The sequence below is a fragment of the Homalodisca vitripennis genome, unplaced genomic scaffold (genome assembly GCF_021130785.1).
Source record: "Homalodisca vitripennis isolate AUS2020 unplaced genomic scaffold, UT_GWSS_2.1 ScUCBcl_2328;HRSCAF=6962, whole genome shotgun sequence".
Lineage (NCBI taxonomy): Eukaryota > Metazoa > Arthropoda > Insecta > Hemiptera > Cicadellidae > Homalodisca > Homalodisca vitripennis.
The window spans coordinates 18,484-36,675 of record NW_025778451.1 but is presented as its reverse complement, the minus strand read 5'-3'; the positions used below and the strand labels follow the sequence as shown (position 1 = coordinate 36,675).

At 32.6% G+C, this 18,192-nt stretch overlaps 1 long non-coding RNA gene across 1 annotated transcript; it reads right to left on the bottom strand.

Moving 5' to 3' along the window:
* Positions 1 to 882: 882 nt before the first annotated feature.
* LOC124371965 lies at positions 883 to 10,347 on the bottom strand. Its single transcript, XR_006923290.1, has 2 exons — positions 10,055 to 10,347; positions 883 to 1,824 (listed from the first exon to the last, which is right to left on the bottom strand). It is a non-coding gene; the product is annotated as an uncharacterized LOC124371965 (long non-coding RNA).
* Between the last annotated feature and the right edge of the window lie 7,845 nt (positions 10,348 to 18,192).

Genomic DNA, 18,192 nt, shown 5'->3' with positions numbered 1-18,192 from the left:
AATCGCTTCTAATTAAATAATTCATATAAAGAACTAATCATATTTTTGATAGCCTTGCCTTTTTCTTTTAAACGGAATTGTTTTTAAAACTGTTTGAGTACTAAATTTGCTTTTAATAAATACATTTTAATTTTATAGTATTGTTTTCTTATAATTTCTCAACTTATTATATTACAATATTGTTAAATAATTACTATAACAATACAAATAAAAATAAGTGTAGTACTGATTTGAAATCTTATACAGTAATGTCATTATCTTAAAGCTTTCTGAAAAGCCTTAAAAAATTGTAATACTATTCTCATTGCCAATAAATTAATTTTACTTATACACATTTGTATTGTATTTTGAGCATAAACGTTCAGAATAATTATTTTAAATCACAGCTCGTATTAATATTTTTAAAGAACAATAGTCAATTTTATGAATTTTACTAGAAAACTGATTTCTATCCTTTTTGTTTTCTTACATTGTGTAAAAAGAATCGATAGATTTCGTACGCTACAAGTTAATACATTAAGATATAAATAATCGGTTTTCAACTAGACACAACTACATCTAAACTCATAAACGTAAGTAAGCTAAGACATATCTGACGTAACAGGTGTCCTATGAGCATCAATAGGTACGACATGGATACAATTAGACACTTACATACAGTACTGGTTTAATTATTTAAAACAACTTAGGATAGAACTTGTGTTTGTTAGATTATTATGCACATACGACTTTAATGTTACAATATGGATTGATACTTTCTTCTTGCATAGTTAAACACATTTTCAAATTTCTATAGGAAAAACTCCTATTAGAGCTAATAATGTCTTACATGCACAATAGAAAAACAAACACACAGCCTAGTGTTTATAAAAAACAAACACAATACTAACATAACCTTTACTAATGATGAGTAGTACATTTTAAGTAGTGGATTGAAAGATTGTCTTAATTTAGAAAGTCACTTAAGAGCAAGCAACTTAATTACTAATTAGTTACAAATGTTTTTAGACAACTCACTACATCAAGAATATAACCAGACACGTAACTAACATAGGAAAACTAAACTATTCTAGAATTTAATCCTAAGAAATTGGCTTACATTGGCTCTTGTAACGTCTCATTTAGCTTTCAACTGTTGAAAATTCAATCAATAAGTCTGCTGATCTATTTAAATAGCTTTGTTTTTGCAAATACTATAAAAAGTTAAATAAAACTACTTTAATCAAATCTTCAATCTTAATTCGTACTTAAGAGTTTGAAATCCAAAACCATATTCCTATGGTGTAATGATAAAGAAGCATGTCTGCAGTACAATTGCAGGGTACTTTATTATCTAAAAAAGAGACAACATCTAAAAGAAAATGAAAAAGTAAAAAACATCTCAAAGACCAATTTTATAAAATTAACTTAAGCATTTACTATGCCAAAAATGGAACTGTGTTTGTCATACACTTGTTATTTGTAACTTATCTAGACATAGGCCCTTTAGCACAATCCACAGATGCGTTTTACAATGTAGGCTATTCTAATTAGTTTTAATAAAATCGCATTTTGTTTTATTCTCTTGTTTTACTCCTTGAAAAGTGTGGACTGAAGAAATTGTACATTTTTACTTACTCCACGATTATTTTTAACCTAACTTTTAAATGCCTGTGGAGAAATCATCATGAAATAAAAATGACGGAGTAACTAAAAATGGAGACCTCAATAATCAGTCAGGATGAAAGCTAAGTGAAAGGTAAAGCTACAACATTATTATCGGAGAATCGGCAGCCAAGAAGTCTGAGGGAAGAAGTTTCGTAAACCTCAGCAGCTGCTAATCACCTGAAAACACAACATTTCCATCACAAACCAAAGTATTCCCCACTAATTTAAACCTAAAATACTCCATGTGCACAGTTTTTTATAGTATACTGACTGGTTTAATAATATTTTTATGGTTTTGCTCCGATGCAAATATCGATATTAGCTAGTTATGGAAACTGTGAGGATGAACTTATGAAAAATATTCACTTTTCGGGATGTGAGACCATAAAATGAATATCCAGAATTTCACCGTCACAATCTCATCTGATTCTGACGGGAAGTCTAAGACAGAATGAAAAAAGCTGATAAGTTGAGAGGAAGTGGAAATAATTAGGGAAGTGGCGCTTAAAATAGCAGCTAACTGCGGAAGAGAAGCTAATTATAGGCATGGTGGGTGGCATGTGACGCACTCGATGTACACATAAATAAACATCACTGACCACCCAACTTGGCCGACAGTTTGATAACAAACCGTGTACATTGAAATTTAGTCTAGGTTATGGAATACAAAATAATGCACCGAGGAATATGTGGCTAATACAGTCAATTTTGTTAAGAATATTACAAAAGAAAACACACTGTACAAAAATTACATTTTGTATTACTTGAAACATTTAATTTAAGTAAAACGTCTAAAATTATATTTTTTAACCCCAAAATTGAAAGACTGAATCCCCATAAGTTTATTTGAATAAAGTTTTGTTTTTAACTAACATTTATCTTTAATTTTTAAAACTTGTTATGATTACCTCCATGCAAAAGTAATTTTACTTGTTTGAGTGTACAATGTATTGTGCAATATAATCAAACCAAATGCTCAATAAATATGTGAACATCTGTAGGCCGTGCAAACTTGATCAGTCTTTTAAGCAGACGGTTACAAGATCATAAAGTTTTAATATTAGTTGTGTTGTTAATCGGAAGCGTATATAAAAAAGCAACTAAATGTGGTACAACACAAATTTATTCACGGACATTGATTTGCCTTATGATTTAAAATGTAGTGACGATAATTAATTATACTACTATCTTCATATGTATAACAATTTGTTTGAAGAGCTGTTGAGTTTGGCTAAGGCTTAGAAAAAACCTATTAGGAAAACAAATGCAGGATGCTATTAGTGAGGTTACTTGTTTAGGCTCACAAGACAATACGATGCATTTTGTGCAGTATATTGAAGATTTACATAGAAAATTAGGTCCAACTTTTAGACCTATTTGAGGGCGGAAAAGTGCCTTTAACTGGAAGAAGGTGTCACACACCTTCTAATCTTTTTTAATCATTATATAACACATACTTATTTGCATCCTCAACCCTCCAACTGATCACTGATGATACGGACATTCATGTGTACTGTTTGTGAATGATAAAAATAGTACAGCCGTCAGTCATCTTTCTGCTACTATCACGTGAACATCACTTAAGTTATATAGATGTAACTTGCACTAATGAATTCCTCTACTGATGAATAATAATTCATTTCATATAGTTTATCAGCTGACATCGATCCAAAGGTCGCATGGCATGCAGACAGTGCCGCGTTGTTGGTGCCTAAATCACTGTTGACATTAATTGTTGCTAAACTTTTATGTAGTTGTTTATAGTTGATTGTTTTGTTACAAAATGCAACACATAACCCAAACAACATGGATGATGGTGATCATTAACTTGCTTATTTTTCTGGAAAAACTAAAGAGTTTGTGTTGTTTGCGTTGATAACCCAAGTACAAAAAGAAATTCTTTCTGGTCTCCCAGTTGCAACTGAGGCATCCACCCTACCATAAGTTGGAGCCCTACCCTAGGCTTACACATTCAGGAAAGGGGAAGAGACCTAACTACAGTGATGACTAAAAAAAAAGGAATAAATACTTTCAATTGTTATAAAAAACTTATTTTTACTGTCAATAAGTGTATATATGTTATATCTTTTGTTCACCACAAAACTGTGTACATTTAAAGTATCTTACTATGTAAAAGCTACAATAAGTGAAACTTGAAAAAGAAACACCTTCCAATTTATATGAAAAAAAAAAAAAAACAAGGCTCTGGTAAATGCATATATTTTTACTATTTTATATTAACTGTGGTTTATAACAAAAAGTGTTTTATATATTATATTATACTTATTAGTTACGATTTGATACATACTTCTTTACGTATCTGAAAAATATGGTACGCAAGAACAAAATACCAAATGCATAGTTTTGTGAGTTTACTAAGTATTAGTCGGAGGGTTAAAACATGTAATTATATATCAATAAACATAGAAAGAAGTCCTGAATCTTTATACAAAATTTCGTGTCACAATGATTGTTTACGCTAATCTCCAAAGCCACTAATCCGATTTCAATGAAATTTTATAGATATGTATTGTTTGGTCCATCTTAGAAGATAGGATAGTTTTATCTCAATTAATAAACATCAATTTTTTTATTGGTTTTTTATAGATAAAGGGTTGAATTCTACTTGAAGTTAATACAATACATAATAATGCATAATTTGTACATAATATTAATCGTATAATAACCAAGCCACAGCAAACCGTGGCAGGGTCAGCTATTATTATTATATATTTGGCTTAATTTTACAAATAACTTTATTGCCAATTAAAATTTTAAACTAAAATTGAGACAAATAAAAGAAGCTATGTATAAAAAATTTGTTATTCATTTAATATAACATTTTACATAATTAATAATGCATAACCAAGTTGAGTATTTTATTTTCAAAAAGTTATGTTGATATCCAAGTGTTCTGTCTTCAAATATTATAACTTTATTCAACATCTTTCTACAGTTTAAAAAAGGTTTCCATTCCTAAATGGTGGATGATACTGAACATTTCATAGAACTGCCTCTAATTTGTTCAAGTAAATATTTCTACTTAATAGTCAACACAAGCCAATATACAAATGAATATTTAAAAATTGCAACTACCCTACAAGCCTCCTACATATCTGAATCAGTAAGGATTATAGCATTCATTTACACCTTTTAAGCAACTCCCCCGTGCCATGATTCTTCAAATTTCGAATTGACCCTGAATTTTAAAATTCCCTCCCCACCACCCAATCTCTAGTGAAAACTACTTCAGTCGAGTACACAAATTAATTTATGCATTATGCATTTTTTTATTAAGAAACTAAAAACAAGGGTTACTATTCGAGATATCAGGTTCCTAATTCAATTTAAAAGACTAAATAGTTTATATGAGAATAATTAATGGAAACAAGAGACCGTTAGTTGGCAAAATGCCTGTGACCGGGAGCCAGACAGCTTCTTCAGCCAATTCCAGATTTATAAATAAGTGTCTATCCGGCTGTGTGTATCCACATGGTTTACAATTCTGCAAGTTTACCTTATTGTAAATAGGTACTTTTACGTAAGTGAAACGACCACTGATGTACTGCATGTGCACCAAGCCTTGCAGCCTGCAACCTCTTCCCTCTCGGTTTCTAAATAGAAAACACGTTTTAAAGCCTATAATGAAGATAAATAGGAAAATGGAATCGTAGAATAATTTCAAAATTACCCACCTTTCCAAACTAAAAAAATACAACTATCAAGATGTATGTATTATTTTTAATAAATATTTTACGATAGCCTCGTTACAGACTAAAGATCGACTGATACTTTGTGCACAACTACGACAGCTCTTGCCTGGTCCTTCTGACACTGTACTTCACAGAGACGCATCAGCCTGACCCCACAAGCTCATGTCGGCCTGCAGCCTTGAAAAGCTTCAACATTTTGGGTTGGCCATAAATCAACAGGTGTTATATATTATTGGTCGTGATACACTAGACCAATAAAGCTTTTATATGGACAACTCTAAATGAGTGTGGATGACCCATCGCTCAGCTTCCTAGACACTGTCAATTACAAGAAAATTAGTATAGATTACATTTATACTGACTTACCCAATAGAAAAATTAAGAAATTTTATTTGTGTCTCCTTTTTGGAAAAATTAACATAGAAACTTTTGACCACTGAAAATATTGAAATAATGGACAAGTCCACTGTAACATGTACATTTTTATTTTTATGAAATGCTCCATCTATAATTATAACACCTACAACATCACGAATACATTTATTTGTATGTTCGAGAAGACCCCAGACCGTTGGTCACCACAACATTTGTTGAGTAGATTAATACTAACCCGGCAATCAACAGATCAACCTTTGATTTGCATAGTTCACTGTTGTCTCTTATTATAGTACTCATACAGTTGAATAACCATGTGATTTATTTATCCACCTATGTTAATTGTGACACCAATGACAGTCACCGAAAACAAATGATGATCATTTTGTTATCAGTGCATTGTAACTAATGCTAATTTGCTTTTTTGTTTAAAGTTTGTTATTAACTATGGATGGTTTGAAAGGACAATAGGATTACGAACATTTGTCACTGTTATATGTTACTAAAAGTAACATTACATTTCATACACACAGTGACATTGAGGCCAAGGACCAAAACATAAGCCGGAGGCGGCTTCCTTTTACGCCTCACCATCCCAACCATTGCCATCCTGTTCTCTCTGTTTCGGATGATCTGCTGTGATACCACAGGAAATGCAGACATTGACATCCTTTTCAGTGTTCCATCTTCACTAGTTCGGATATGACATGTTTGTGCTCTTGGCTCCTATGCAGTGACATCGCTTTGGTTCATTTCCTCCAACTGGACTTCATGCCGTTTGTCTACAAGCCCGAAGCCCGGTATCATCTTTGAGTGGCAGTCCGTTGCCGTATTTTTTAGTTTATAGTTTTTTTTTTTTTTACACCAGAAGAAGAGATTCCTGAAGAGTTAAATTCTAAAATGTAGTGTTATAATTTTTGTAACAGACAACGATGACAAATATCCTAAATCGTCCTAATGCTATTTTGTCGGCAACACCTTGTCTTGTTTACATAGTTGTTTTGAGGCGAATATATCTTGTTTAGTGATCTATTTTATTGATATAGTAATAATAAGTACTTAAGAGTCTATTTCATGATAACAAGTAATATAAGTTTATACACTAATAACAAGTTTAGGCATACAGTTACAATTTAAATCTCAACTAGCAATCATCGGAATACCCGTTATATTGCATAGCTCGAGGCTTGTCACTTATTATAGTACTTATACCGGTGAATGTTAATATGATTTATATACCGTTTGAAACGAGAATAAACAGTGAATATCGTAATTTTTTTTCTCTATGTCAATTTTATGATGTCACTGAAATACGATTCAAAACTTAGTTGAAACGAATGGTCACTCTCATTCGTGCCATTTCAGGTTGAGTGAATCTTGTTCTTGTTTCGGTTATTGTTCGATTTTGAAGGTAAAATGGGCTTCAGTAGTAATTATTATGTGTTGAAATGAGTGTAGTAAAAATGAAATTACAAAAATAATGTTTTGTGATACAGTTTGTGCAATAATACTGTTTAGATCAATACTTTTATTTGTGTCTTTGTAGGCTAGTCAACTACTTGTAGACTAGGTCAGTATTAGTACATTTATTAGGCATTCACTGTTTATAGCTATAAATAAATAAAATACTTATCAAAAATCTATTTATAGGTTACTAACAATGTCAGATAACTATTTTGACAAGTCTGATGACTTGATATAAATAATTGTTTAATCTATATCTAACAATGGGAGCATCAAACATGTCAAAAGAGCTGATGCCCTTGAACTGACAAATGTTTGTACTCCCGGCTTGTAAGAGTGCACCTTTAAAATGGTCATGCTCGCTTATGCGTTGATTGTAAAAAATACTATTGGAGTTGTGATAAAAATTTGAAAATAGTCGGTACCTAGTATTTTTTTTATAAAAATCTTAGATTACTTTATTTCACTAAATATTTTCAACAGACACCATTTTTTTAATATTAAAGCAAATAATATTTTTTTAGTTTTCCTCTTATTTTTTATGACGTATGTGCAAAGTTTGGTATCTGTAGCTTTACTAGTTCTAGAGATAATAATTTTTTTGTAAAAAAATACAAAATGGTGGCTAGCGGATAAACAACAAACTCAGCTCCAGAAGTTTTTGACATCCTTTTCTGAACGCGCTGTACAGATTAACATTTAAAATTTTAATTTTAACTTTTGTTAAAAAAAATTATATATTACATATTATAAATTATCATGTACTACTTGAGATATCTTAAACATATTTTAGAAGAAATAATGAATTATGAAAAGAAATCTAGGATTTAACGGGTTTGTAATTAATAATTTCATTAACTTTTGCACAATCTTTAATAAATGAATTAACAATTTTAAAAATAATTCAAACTATAAAATTACTAACAAAAATTAAAAAATTATTAATAGTAATAATGTGTGAATACAATTTAAATTTTACTCTTTGCCCTTCTCATGTAAGTTTTCCCTTTCAATTCCTTCCGGAATAACCAACCAACATTGTACATACCAAACCACAACCCACTAAAACGTGACCACAAAAATAAACCTAAAGTGATAAGCTAGAAGAAAAGTTTTGTGTAAAGTTTTCCTGCTGGATTACAATAAAATTATTGCAAATCTAACATTGAAAGTAAAAGAAAATATTAAAATCTGTTGACTGCGCATCATGTACTTTTAAACAAACAAATCATTAGTATGAATGTACAAAATTAATGACACAACTTCTGTAATCTTACTACAAACCAAAATTGTCTGATCTTCAGAAATATTATTTTGAACAAGTTACTGACACTTCAATAGGAGCTGTGTTTCAAAACACGCACATCGTATTGATGTAATCATGCATAATGACACTAGTCAAGCAGATGAATAAATATGTGTCTGCAACCATTTCTTATCAAAGACACATGCATGACTTTTGGTCAACATACAATATTCTCCAGAGAGTACTGATCACTGAGCTTCTGATGTTCAAAGGACTTTTTCAACAAAGTTGGCAACACTGTCTTAAGGACAAATGTGATGGGAGTAGAATTCACACTTGTTGGTCCAACCAGTTACGAGCTGAGGGAGTTAATTCCGTTTCTTTCCACACCATTCCAGAGTTTTAACTAAACCAAAACTGTTTAGGTATGTGTGTTAAACCAAACTGTTATTTCAGAACAAAAAAAATCTCCTCTATCATTATTGACCTATGGGTTGAGAAATTGGTCTCATTGAATTTTTGCCCCAAGAAAAACAAACAGACGTCTAGTATTGCTAAACTCTAAAAAAGTACAGAGAAATTTTTGTGACTCAATTTTAAAAACAAAGTCATGCCAATAGTTATGAAAATTATTTGAAGTAATACATGTGGTTGCAAATTATTGAATATGTGTACATACAAATAAATAATATTTAAGAGTTCATCTATTATAGATTACAATAGAAAGCATATAATTTGTTTTTGTTTTTTTAATAGACAGAAAGTAGAAGGTGATTCAAAAGGAGTTGGTTTTGAAATGTCTGGTAAAATTTGGTTTATCGGTTGGCAACAATGTTTGACCTTGTTTCTATTTTCGGGAAAATTGTGATTGTTGACACAGCTGGTATTCCTCTTTTTCTTGTATTCTGTATGTAACCATAGAGTAGTTTAATTGCGCACGAGTTAAATCGTCAAAACATTAAATCAATACATCGCCGTTTTCAATGATTGGGTTTAACCTTAGAACTGGTAATTTACATTTGAGTTGATTTATGGATGGCAATCGCATTATGTCGGTCTGACAAGCACGTGTTTTGACAGTTCATATAATAACAGTAAAACCTCGTTAAAACAGACTAGCCGAGACCGATCCAATGAAAATCTGGGTTAAATAGAGAATAATGAAAAAATAAAGAGCAATATGTATAAACAATACATTATTTTGTTTATTGCGAAAAAACACTTAAAATATACACCTATATAAAGTATAATTTTTGTAGAGAATTTTTGTTAATTTGAGTTGCACTAGCTTTGAATGCCGTTACCGATCAAGCATCCTTTTCTCAAGATGAAAAGTTCAGCCGGTTTTGTCTCTTCTAGTGTTCGAAATAAACCATTAACTTGCCCAAATTAGATGCTGATTCGGCATGGTTTTTATGACTGTGATACATTTTCAGTGTTTTCTCAGTATCCTGCCTGTTATCGGCATCTTTATCGCAACAAGTCGCAATGCATGTAATTATTGAGTTCTATGAACAGTCTACTAATAAACGAACATCAGTCCAAGCTCGGCAGTCTGAGCGGACGACAAAAAGGTAATTTAAAATTTTCATGAACTGATCTGGGTTACCTGTAGTCCAACATAAAGGGGTCCGACAACGAGGTTGCACTGGGTATACATCAACACTACCACCATTATTTATACACCATTTCAAAGAGAATTGCTGATTTCAATGGTGAAATTTGTTTTGTTGTTTTAGCAAAAGTGATGTAATAAAACTTGCCAGAAAAATCGTCTTTCATCTAGCCATTTTGAAAATTAGTGATATATCATGGGTATGGTTAATTATGTTGGTTTATAGCTTGTTATAGCTTTGTTTTAGGCTATACTATGCTAAATTTTGGTACATTTTGGAAATATTTAGTGTAATAGTTATATTTTTTTGTTGATTTTAAAATAATCGTATCCATAGTAACAAATTTAGGTTCTACCATTACTTTTTAAAAATTAAAAAAAATTGATATTGGTTATTAATTTATTGTTTTGTAGTGTATATGATTCTCTTAATTTAGGTGACATTTAGTGTAAGAATTATACATTGTAGTAACAAATTAGCCATTTGAAATTTTGCAAGCAATCTCAGTGAAGCATGTTACGCTTCATGTTGTGTAAATACAGAAACTAACTGTAATTCCTTAACCCTTTGAGCGCCAAGTGCCGACATATCGGCAAGCAGAGTAGTTACGAATATGGCCAACTGCCGAGGTATCGGCAAAGGGCGGTACACGTGAATACGGCCAAGTGCCGATATATGGGCAAGTAATACTTTTTTATTTATTGATCGCGTAACAAACTAAATACTATCAATATTGGTACAAAACTAAAGCTTTTGAATATAGCTGTAAGAATATGTATTATACATGCAGTACTGAAGCGGTGTTTATGTTACAAAACAAGCGAGAAGTTGCGTGATTCAGAAGGCTGTGGCGGCGCTCTCAGCTGATCGCTTCCCGCGTCACATGGTCATTACTTGTTGTTATTTCGCGCCATTTCGCTATTGTTTGTTTACAGCTAAGGTTATTTGAGTCTTTGGTGAGTTGTTGTGTATAATTCTTCTGTTTAGTATTGTTGGATGTGAAATATGAGTGCTCCCAGTAAAAAGAAACGTTGTCAGTCTCCTGCAAGTGAGAATACATTAGTAAGTGGTTTACAACGTGAAGGAAATGCAGCTTTTATTGATAACAGTGATGATAGTTTTCAAGATGACACTACGAGCAGTAGTAGTTCATCTTTGGATGGTGACAGTGAAAGTGTTGATGACACAGACGCTGACCCGGACTTTGAGCCGTACCCGTCAACATCGGGACAAGGTAGGCCTAGGCCTAATGGTAATTTCCACCTCCCTCCAACCCCCAACTTGTATGAATCGTCATCGGAAGATGAGGCCCCACAACATAGCCAGAATGCTAGAGGTGGTCCAAGACCAAGAATGAGAGTTGGTCGTGCTCCTGTTCGAGGAAGAGGTGGGGGCAGATGTCGACCCGACCCAGAACCAGAAAGTAGTAGTTGGGATGAGCTAGCAGAAGAAATTGATCGTGGGTTCGACCATCAATTTACTTTTGAGGAACAACCTGGCCCTAAAACATTGCCCTCCGGTAAATTCCAGGCCTAAAGATTATATCAATCTTTTTTTTACCGCTACATTTATTGCAACACTGGTAACAGAGACAAACCGCTATGCAACTCAATTTATGTTGGCTAATGTCTTATCTCCTCAAAGTCGCATGAAGGATTGGGTCAGGGTTACTGTAGATGAAATGAAAGGGTTTTTGGCTGTCATTATAAACATGGGCATAGTGAGAAAGCCTAACATTAGAAGTTACTGGGCTAAAAATGCGGCTCACTCTACACCTTGGTTTCGAAAAAATGTTTAGCCGAAACCGATTTGAGTTAATTTTGAAATGCTTTCATGTTGTTGATGGGAACACATTGGCCAGAATTGGTGAACAAAACTATGACCCCTGCGGTAGATTCCAACCCGTCATTGAACATGCCAACCGACTTTTCAAGTTTCACTATACCCCCTATCAAAAAGTGTCCATAGACGAGTCATTAGTTGGCACGAAAAAAACGAACAGGTCTTACTCAATATCTGCCCAAGAAAAAACATCATCGCTGGGGAGTAAAACTGTGGGTACTGTGTGACTCAGTTACACACTATTGTTTGTCTTTTTTTGTTATAAAGGGGCACAATACGCAACTGATAGTGCACGGAGAGAAATTGAACGCAGTGGCTTGAGCCATTACGTAGTAATGAAACTACTGCAAATGGGACACCTTCTAAACAAAGGATACCATATTTTTTTGGACAATTTTTTTACCACTATTTCACTGGCCAGAGAATTATATTCAAAAATGACCTGGTTGACTGGTACAATTCGGAAAAATAGAAAGGGAGTAAGAAAACCTTTGCTTGGAAAGTATGGTGTTGGTCAAAAAAGGTATCTCAGGAAAGGACCCATATTGCAGATGGCATGGCGTGAGAAAATAAGCAATAAATCACAGTTTATTTTAGTTTCTTCTAAAAGCTTGGCAAAAACAATTCAATTTACACGCATGAGACGGGGAGAGTTATAATAAAAAGAAAGCCAGACATAGTTCATGAATACAACATGGGTATGGGTGGTATAGACGGTACCGACCAGATGTTATACACATACTTGGATGAAAGACGTAATATGAAAACATGGAAAAAAGTAATCTTCAACATTTTTGGTCGTATGGTACTCAACGCCTACATCTTATATAAATTGAACACGACAGAAAATGTACTAAGTCGGTTTGAATTTTACAGTTTCAATTGTCGACGACTTAGCGCTCCCGTGGCTGATGACCAGGACCAATGTAGAAGCTGAAATGGAGAGAGCTGATGGTCCAAGGAGACGGGGTTTACAAAAATTTCCAAATGGTAAGGAAAAAAGTTGTACTGTATGTAGCGGCCGCAACAATCCTGAAGGGAAACGCCGGAGAACACGGAACATGTGTCTGAACTGTGAAGCCGGTGTTCACCCTGAATGTTTCATGAAACATAACTGCCCATAAAAAACCTGAAGGACAAAACTGTAAATATGTAAATAAGTGTTTTTTTTCGTGTGTTAATTTTTGTGTGTGTTTTTGTATCTCATTTTATGATTCAGTGCTTATTTCCACTTCATTGGCCAGACATTTGGCTTCACCAAAACATATATGCCTAAGGTATGTAAAAGTAACTATTTGTACTTATGCTGAATAATTAATTATATCATACATGTTGTTTGAGATATTTCTTTCAAACTTTGTATTTTTATTCTTAGATAGATATGAAGTAACATGGCATATATTAGAAATGAATTAAATTGTGTTGAAATGTCATTATGTAGCTGCAAAAATTAAAATTTTACTAATAAAAAAATATATACAAAATGTAAACTAAAAAATTAATATTTTGCAAAAGTATGAAAAATATTTAAATAGCACTTGCAAATAGGTCAGATTATTACCTGCAATAACAAAAAAAACAGAACTCATTTATGTTTATTTACTCAATTGTTATAGAATTTACCGTGAAGGTCTACAAAAACACTGATTTAGGACTGGCCATATTCGTATGTACCAGGCGTAATTGGTCTGGCCGTATCGGGTTCGCCCCGCGCTAGCTGCTTGGCGCTCAAAGGGTTAACTAGTAAACTCATGCATTATTTGCAGATCTTGTAAAAAACCTAAAACGGTGTCATCTGTTTGGACAAACACCACACTACTTCTTAAGGGGGGAGTTCACGCCAAATCAGTAAAAAATTAATTTTTTTAATATTTTGGTTCTATATTCAGTTCTGAACATAAAAATATAAAATATAAGGTCCTACGATTTTTTAAACTTTAAAAATAATATATTTGAAGTTCATAGTTTAGGATTGATTTTTCGGTTTTATATGTGAAAGTAGCACTAGACAACATTTTGTGAGCATTTCTTTACGATTTGTTTTTTATTGTATCAAAACTATACTGTAATTGTAATTATATTTAGTACTATAAACCATTGTGCCAGCTTATTATAGTTATTGGCTTTGTATTTGGAAAAGTGGTACAAGACAACTGTTTACAAACTAAACTAATCACAGCTGATTCTCTCTGCAGTTTGTTCTTCTGTATTGTAAGTGCTTTGTTTTACATCACATAGTTATATTCATTGTGTTCAGTGGCTGTTGTTATTTGTGCTAAAAGCTAAATGAAATCATCAATTATAGACTTATAGTGAACAGTTCATAGATTTATGTTATTGTTTCTTTGACTCTTCAACACAATACAACATAGCCTAGGTTATGTTATCATAGTTTTTTACTGGTTTGTAGCTAGTTAGGTTATGAACTATGGGTCCAGTAAAGCAAAGAGAGGTGAAAAGACTAAGTAGTAAATCTTTAAAAACCAAAGCTAAATCAAAGGCTAAGTTAGCTAGTGAGAAACGATGGGTACACTGATAAGTACACTGTTTTGGTTTTTGTCGGTTTCCGAAAGTTGTATTTTTTTACCTTTGAAATTACACAGCTCAGCTTCTACAACAGATAGAGTTATGATTCTTTTTTTGTTTTATTTATTTGGTTCCCCTCTGTGATCTGTAGGATGGATAAAAAAAAAAAAATAATCGGATCATATTTTAAAAATTAATTGATTATAATTTTTTCACGGAAAAATCAAGCTTTACATTTAAAGATAATATACAAGACTATTATTTACTATGATACAATGAAACCCATCCTACAGATCACAGATTATACCTTTAGGAACACTTAGAAAAAAACAGAAATTAATTATCATAAATACATTTTTATCGGTACGGGATCTAGAAAACCCTTGAAAAATATGGAAAACCAACCCCCCCCCACTCACCACGGGGGTTAAAAAAAAATTACCAATTTTTTATTTGTTTCCATGTTTATATGTAACAACCACACACAGTATAGAAATTTTAAGTTTATTCATGAACTCCCCCCTTAATCTTTTTCTAATTACAAAAGCCAATTATCATTGGATTCAGTGTAATTTAATACAAAAATTTACTTATTGCAGTACTTTTGTGAAACGGTTTACTTTTTGAGAGTCATAGTATTTAGAAAACGCAACAGATATCTACAGCTTTGAAATTAGTAAAGTAAGCTCAACCTGAAGTTTGTAACAATACACCTTGCTGGTAGATTTTGACATACTTTGGTTGATATCAGTTGCATGTTTTGTAAAATAATTCTTAAAAAAAACAAACAGATGGAAAATCAACAATAGTTTTTTTTTTTTTAACCTCAATAACAATTTCCTAAAATATTGGAAAAAAGTCCAAAAAAGGTCCTTTATAAGTCTATTAATTAATTCTTTTGGAATTAAGTCCACTTCCAGAGAGGGGGCCTCTTGACCCTCAGGCTTCTATAAGATATTCCGGACCACTCTGGTAGTATGCCCCTTCATATTTTTATTCATGAGCCCATACAAAGTAGTAAATGTCTTCCAAATAGGATAGAGAGGTATTAGCTAATCAGGAACTTGGTATTCAAACAGTATCTTGACTCGTGTATTGCCTCTATTGATATACATCTTGGTAAAATAAAACTAACCAGAGTTGAACTTTATACTCCACCTGATTTGTTTACAATTTTGTAAACCTACTTTGAATAATTCTTTGTCGAGCATTTTCTCCACACTCTTAAATGTCTTCACCACATTTTGGTGTCTAGGTGGGAAAAACCATCAAATGTCTATTTAATAAACAGAGAAATTTTGTAAAGATACTTAGAAAACTCTCATTCAAGGAGCTCTTCTTTATTAAAAAAAGCTATTCTAGTAGAATAAATTACGCAGACTTTTAATAGTTTTAATTTTATTTATTTATTATTACACCTACCTGGAAATTGTATCTATGATATGAGAAGGCCTTGTGGTATAAATTTAAAATCATTAATTTACATAACTTTTCTATGAGAATACTTACAAAAAGTTAACATGTTTTTGGGAATGAAAGTAATAGGTTCACTACTGGTTTACCATTGGTTTAAACAGGTGGCGTGAGACTCCAAAAAGTTAAGTAAACAGCAGTGATATAAACAATTATTTTTACAATATGAATGGATTCTACACATAATGTAGATATGGTGGAAAGGGTTGATTCAATGTGAGTGTTATGTTTTATTCAGTTCACCTTCCGATTAGTGCAGTGTCTGAGATCTGACACTCTCGTAGACTTGACTCCTCACAACGAATCCTTTACACCATTTTAACGTCAGAGACACCTAGACAATTATGCACCTGATTAGACAATAAGAACACTTCTTCACCTAGATTAATTTGATACTGTAGTCTAGGTGTCTCTGATGTCGAAATGATGTAAAGTGTTCCTTTGAGCTTCTTCGTCACAGACTTTTGGTTTGATCTGTTTAGACGGGTATGATTCAAGATTCTAGGAGTCAAATCAGCGGTAGCGTCAGATTTCACACATTGCACTAAGCGGAAGATGAACTAGAGCTAAACCCAACACTCATTATAAAATCAACTTAGATTGTTAAAGCTAGGTAAAGTGGCATCATGATAAAAATAATTTTAACAGTTTTTTTATAAAGTACACTCTCCACTATTCGTGGCCGGTTTATCTGGCCTGGGAGTTGTTAATGCAACAGTAGCAAAAAGATTTATGTTAAATACTTTTAAATGTACTCAAACAAAGTTTCAAAACTTTAAAAAATATGTTGGAAATATTTAAGTGATTAACATGTTTTTGAAATAATACAAAATATTAAGTCCTCAGAAACAAAAGAAGAATAAACTGCTGACCAATATAAAATGGCCATTAAGTTGTTTAGCACCTACAGTCAGGGAACATTGTTAATTATCCGTAAAATTAGCTCATTGGCATATCCGAGGATAATTGGGTTTACTGTAGTGTAAAATGATTATTACAGCTGAGTAGGTTATAAAGCAAGATGATGGCTCGACTGTTTCCAACAATCCAAAAGAATATTAATATGAACTTCTACTTCTGTTAACAGATACCACTAATTACAGTGCCACAAATGTATCATTTTGAGACTTACCAGTTCATACTCACAATAAGAAGCATACTGATAAAAACTTGTACAACAATTTTCTTGCTAACTACAAGGTCTAATACATCTCCTTCCTAATCACCTGGTATTTCTCTCTTCTCCTATTTTTTTTTACTTATGTCTTATTTTAATTGGATGAAACATATGACAGCCCACACCTTTTAAGGTTCCTGAACGTGTCTACAAAACTTGTTTTAAGCAATATAACTGGACGTTACTGGGTGAAATGTTTGGCATCGGAAGGAAACAACAAAGAGCACCAGAAGGACTCAATGTTAAATCATTTAGCAATACAAACAGTGGTTTGTAAAAACTACAACCACATTTCAACGTTACGTTGTGGTCAATGATCAAATTAGACTGAACTTATAGTTAGTCAAACGAGAAGTTCAAGTTATTTAAATGACTGACCTCTATGACCCATGGCAAAACTAAGAACACAGCCAGGAAAAAAGTTTGGGGAGGGTCCAGACAACTTATATTTTCCCCTAGTGGACAAAGAGTAAGACCCCATTTTGTTCCTTAAAATGTTTTTGATCCGTTTCTTTGTTGAGAACGATCTTTCAGCAGTACATGTCAGTAATACTGAATTATTAAAATAATAATAATTGTTACCTAAAAAAGTAATTGAAAAAAATGAAAATTTGATCGGGGAGTCCGGACCCCTTGGATCCCTTCGCTGGCTACGTCCTTGTGCAAAACGTAGCGTAAAAAGCTGGTTGTAGTGTTTGCAACAAATTGGAACTGAAGATAAAAGGTAATTGAAAAACAATTGTATATTGCCATACCATTTCACACACAGCAACCAAACTGACTAAAATAATTAACGATAATTTCAATTCTCGATACTTTGAACAACATAATATTATATCAATTAAATTAGCTTTCAGTTTATATAACTCAGCTGTAACAACAATAAATAAAAAGGTGTGCCAACTTACTTGGAAGGGTGAGTTTTCACTGTAACACATATCTGAGGTTGGATTATTCATCGTTCTTCTCCCCATAAGTGATAAGACTACCGACTGCCTGCACACACATATAATATATATAAAGTTGCACAAATAAACCAAATTTATTACAATCTAATTTGTAAACTCCAATAGGAACTGAAACAGGTAGCTGGCAATGAGGCCTGAGGTAAAC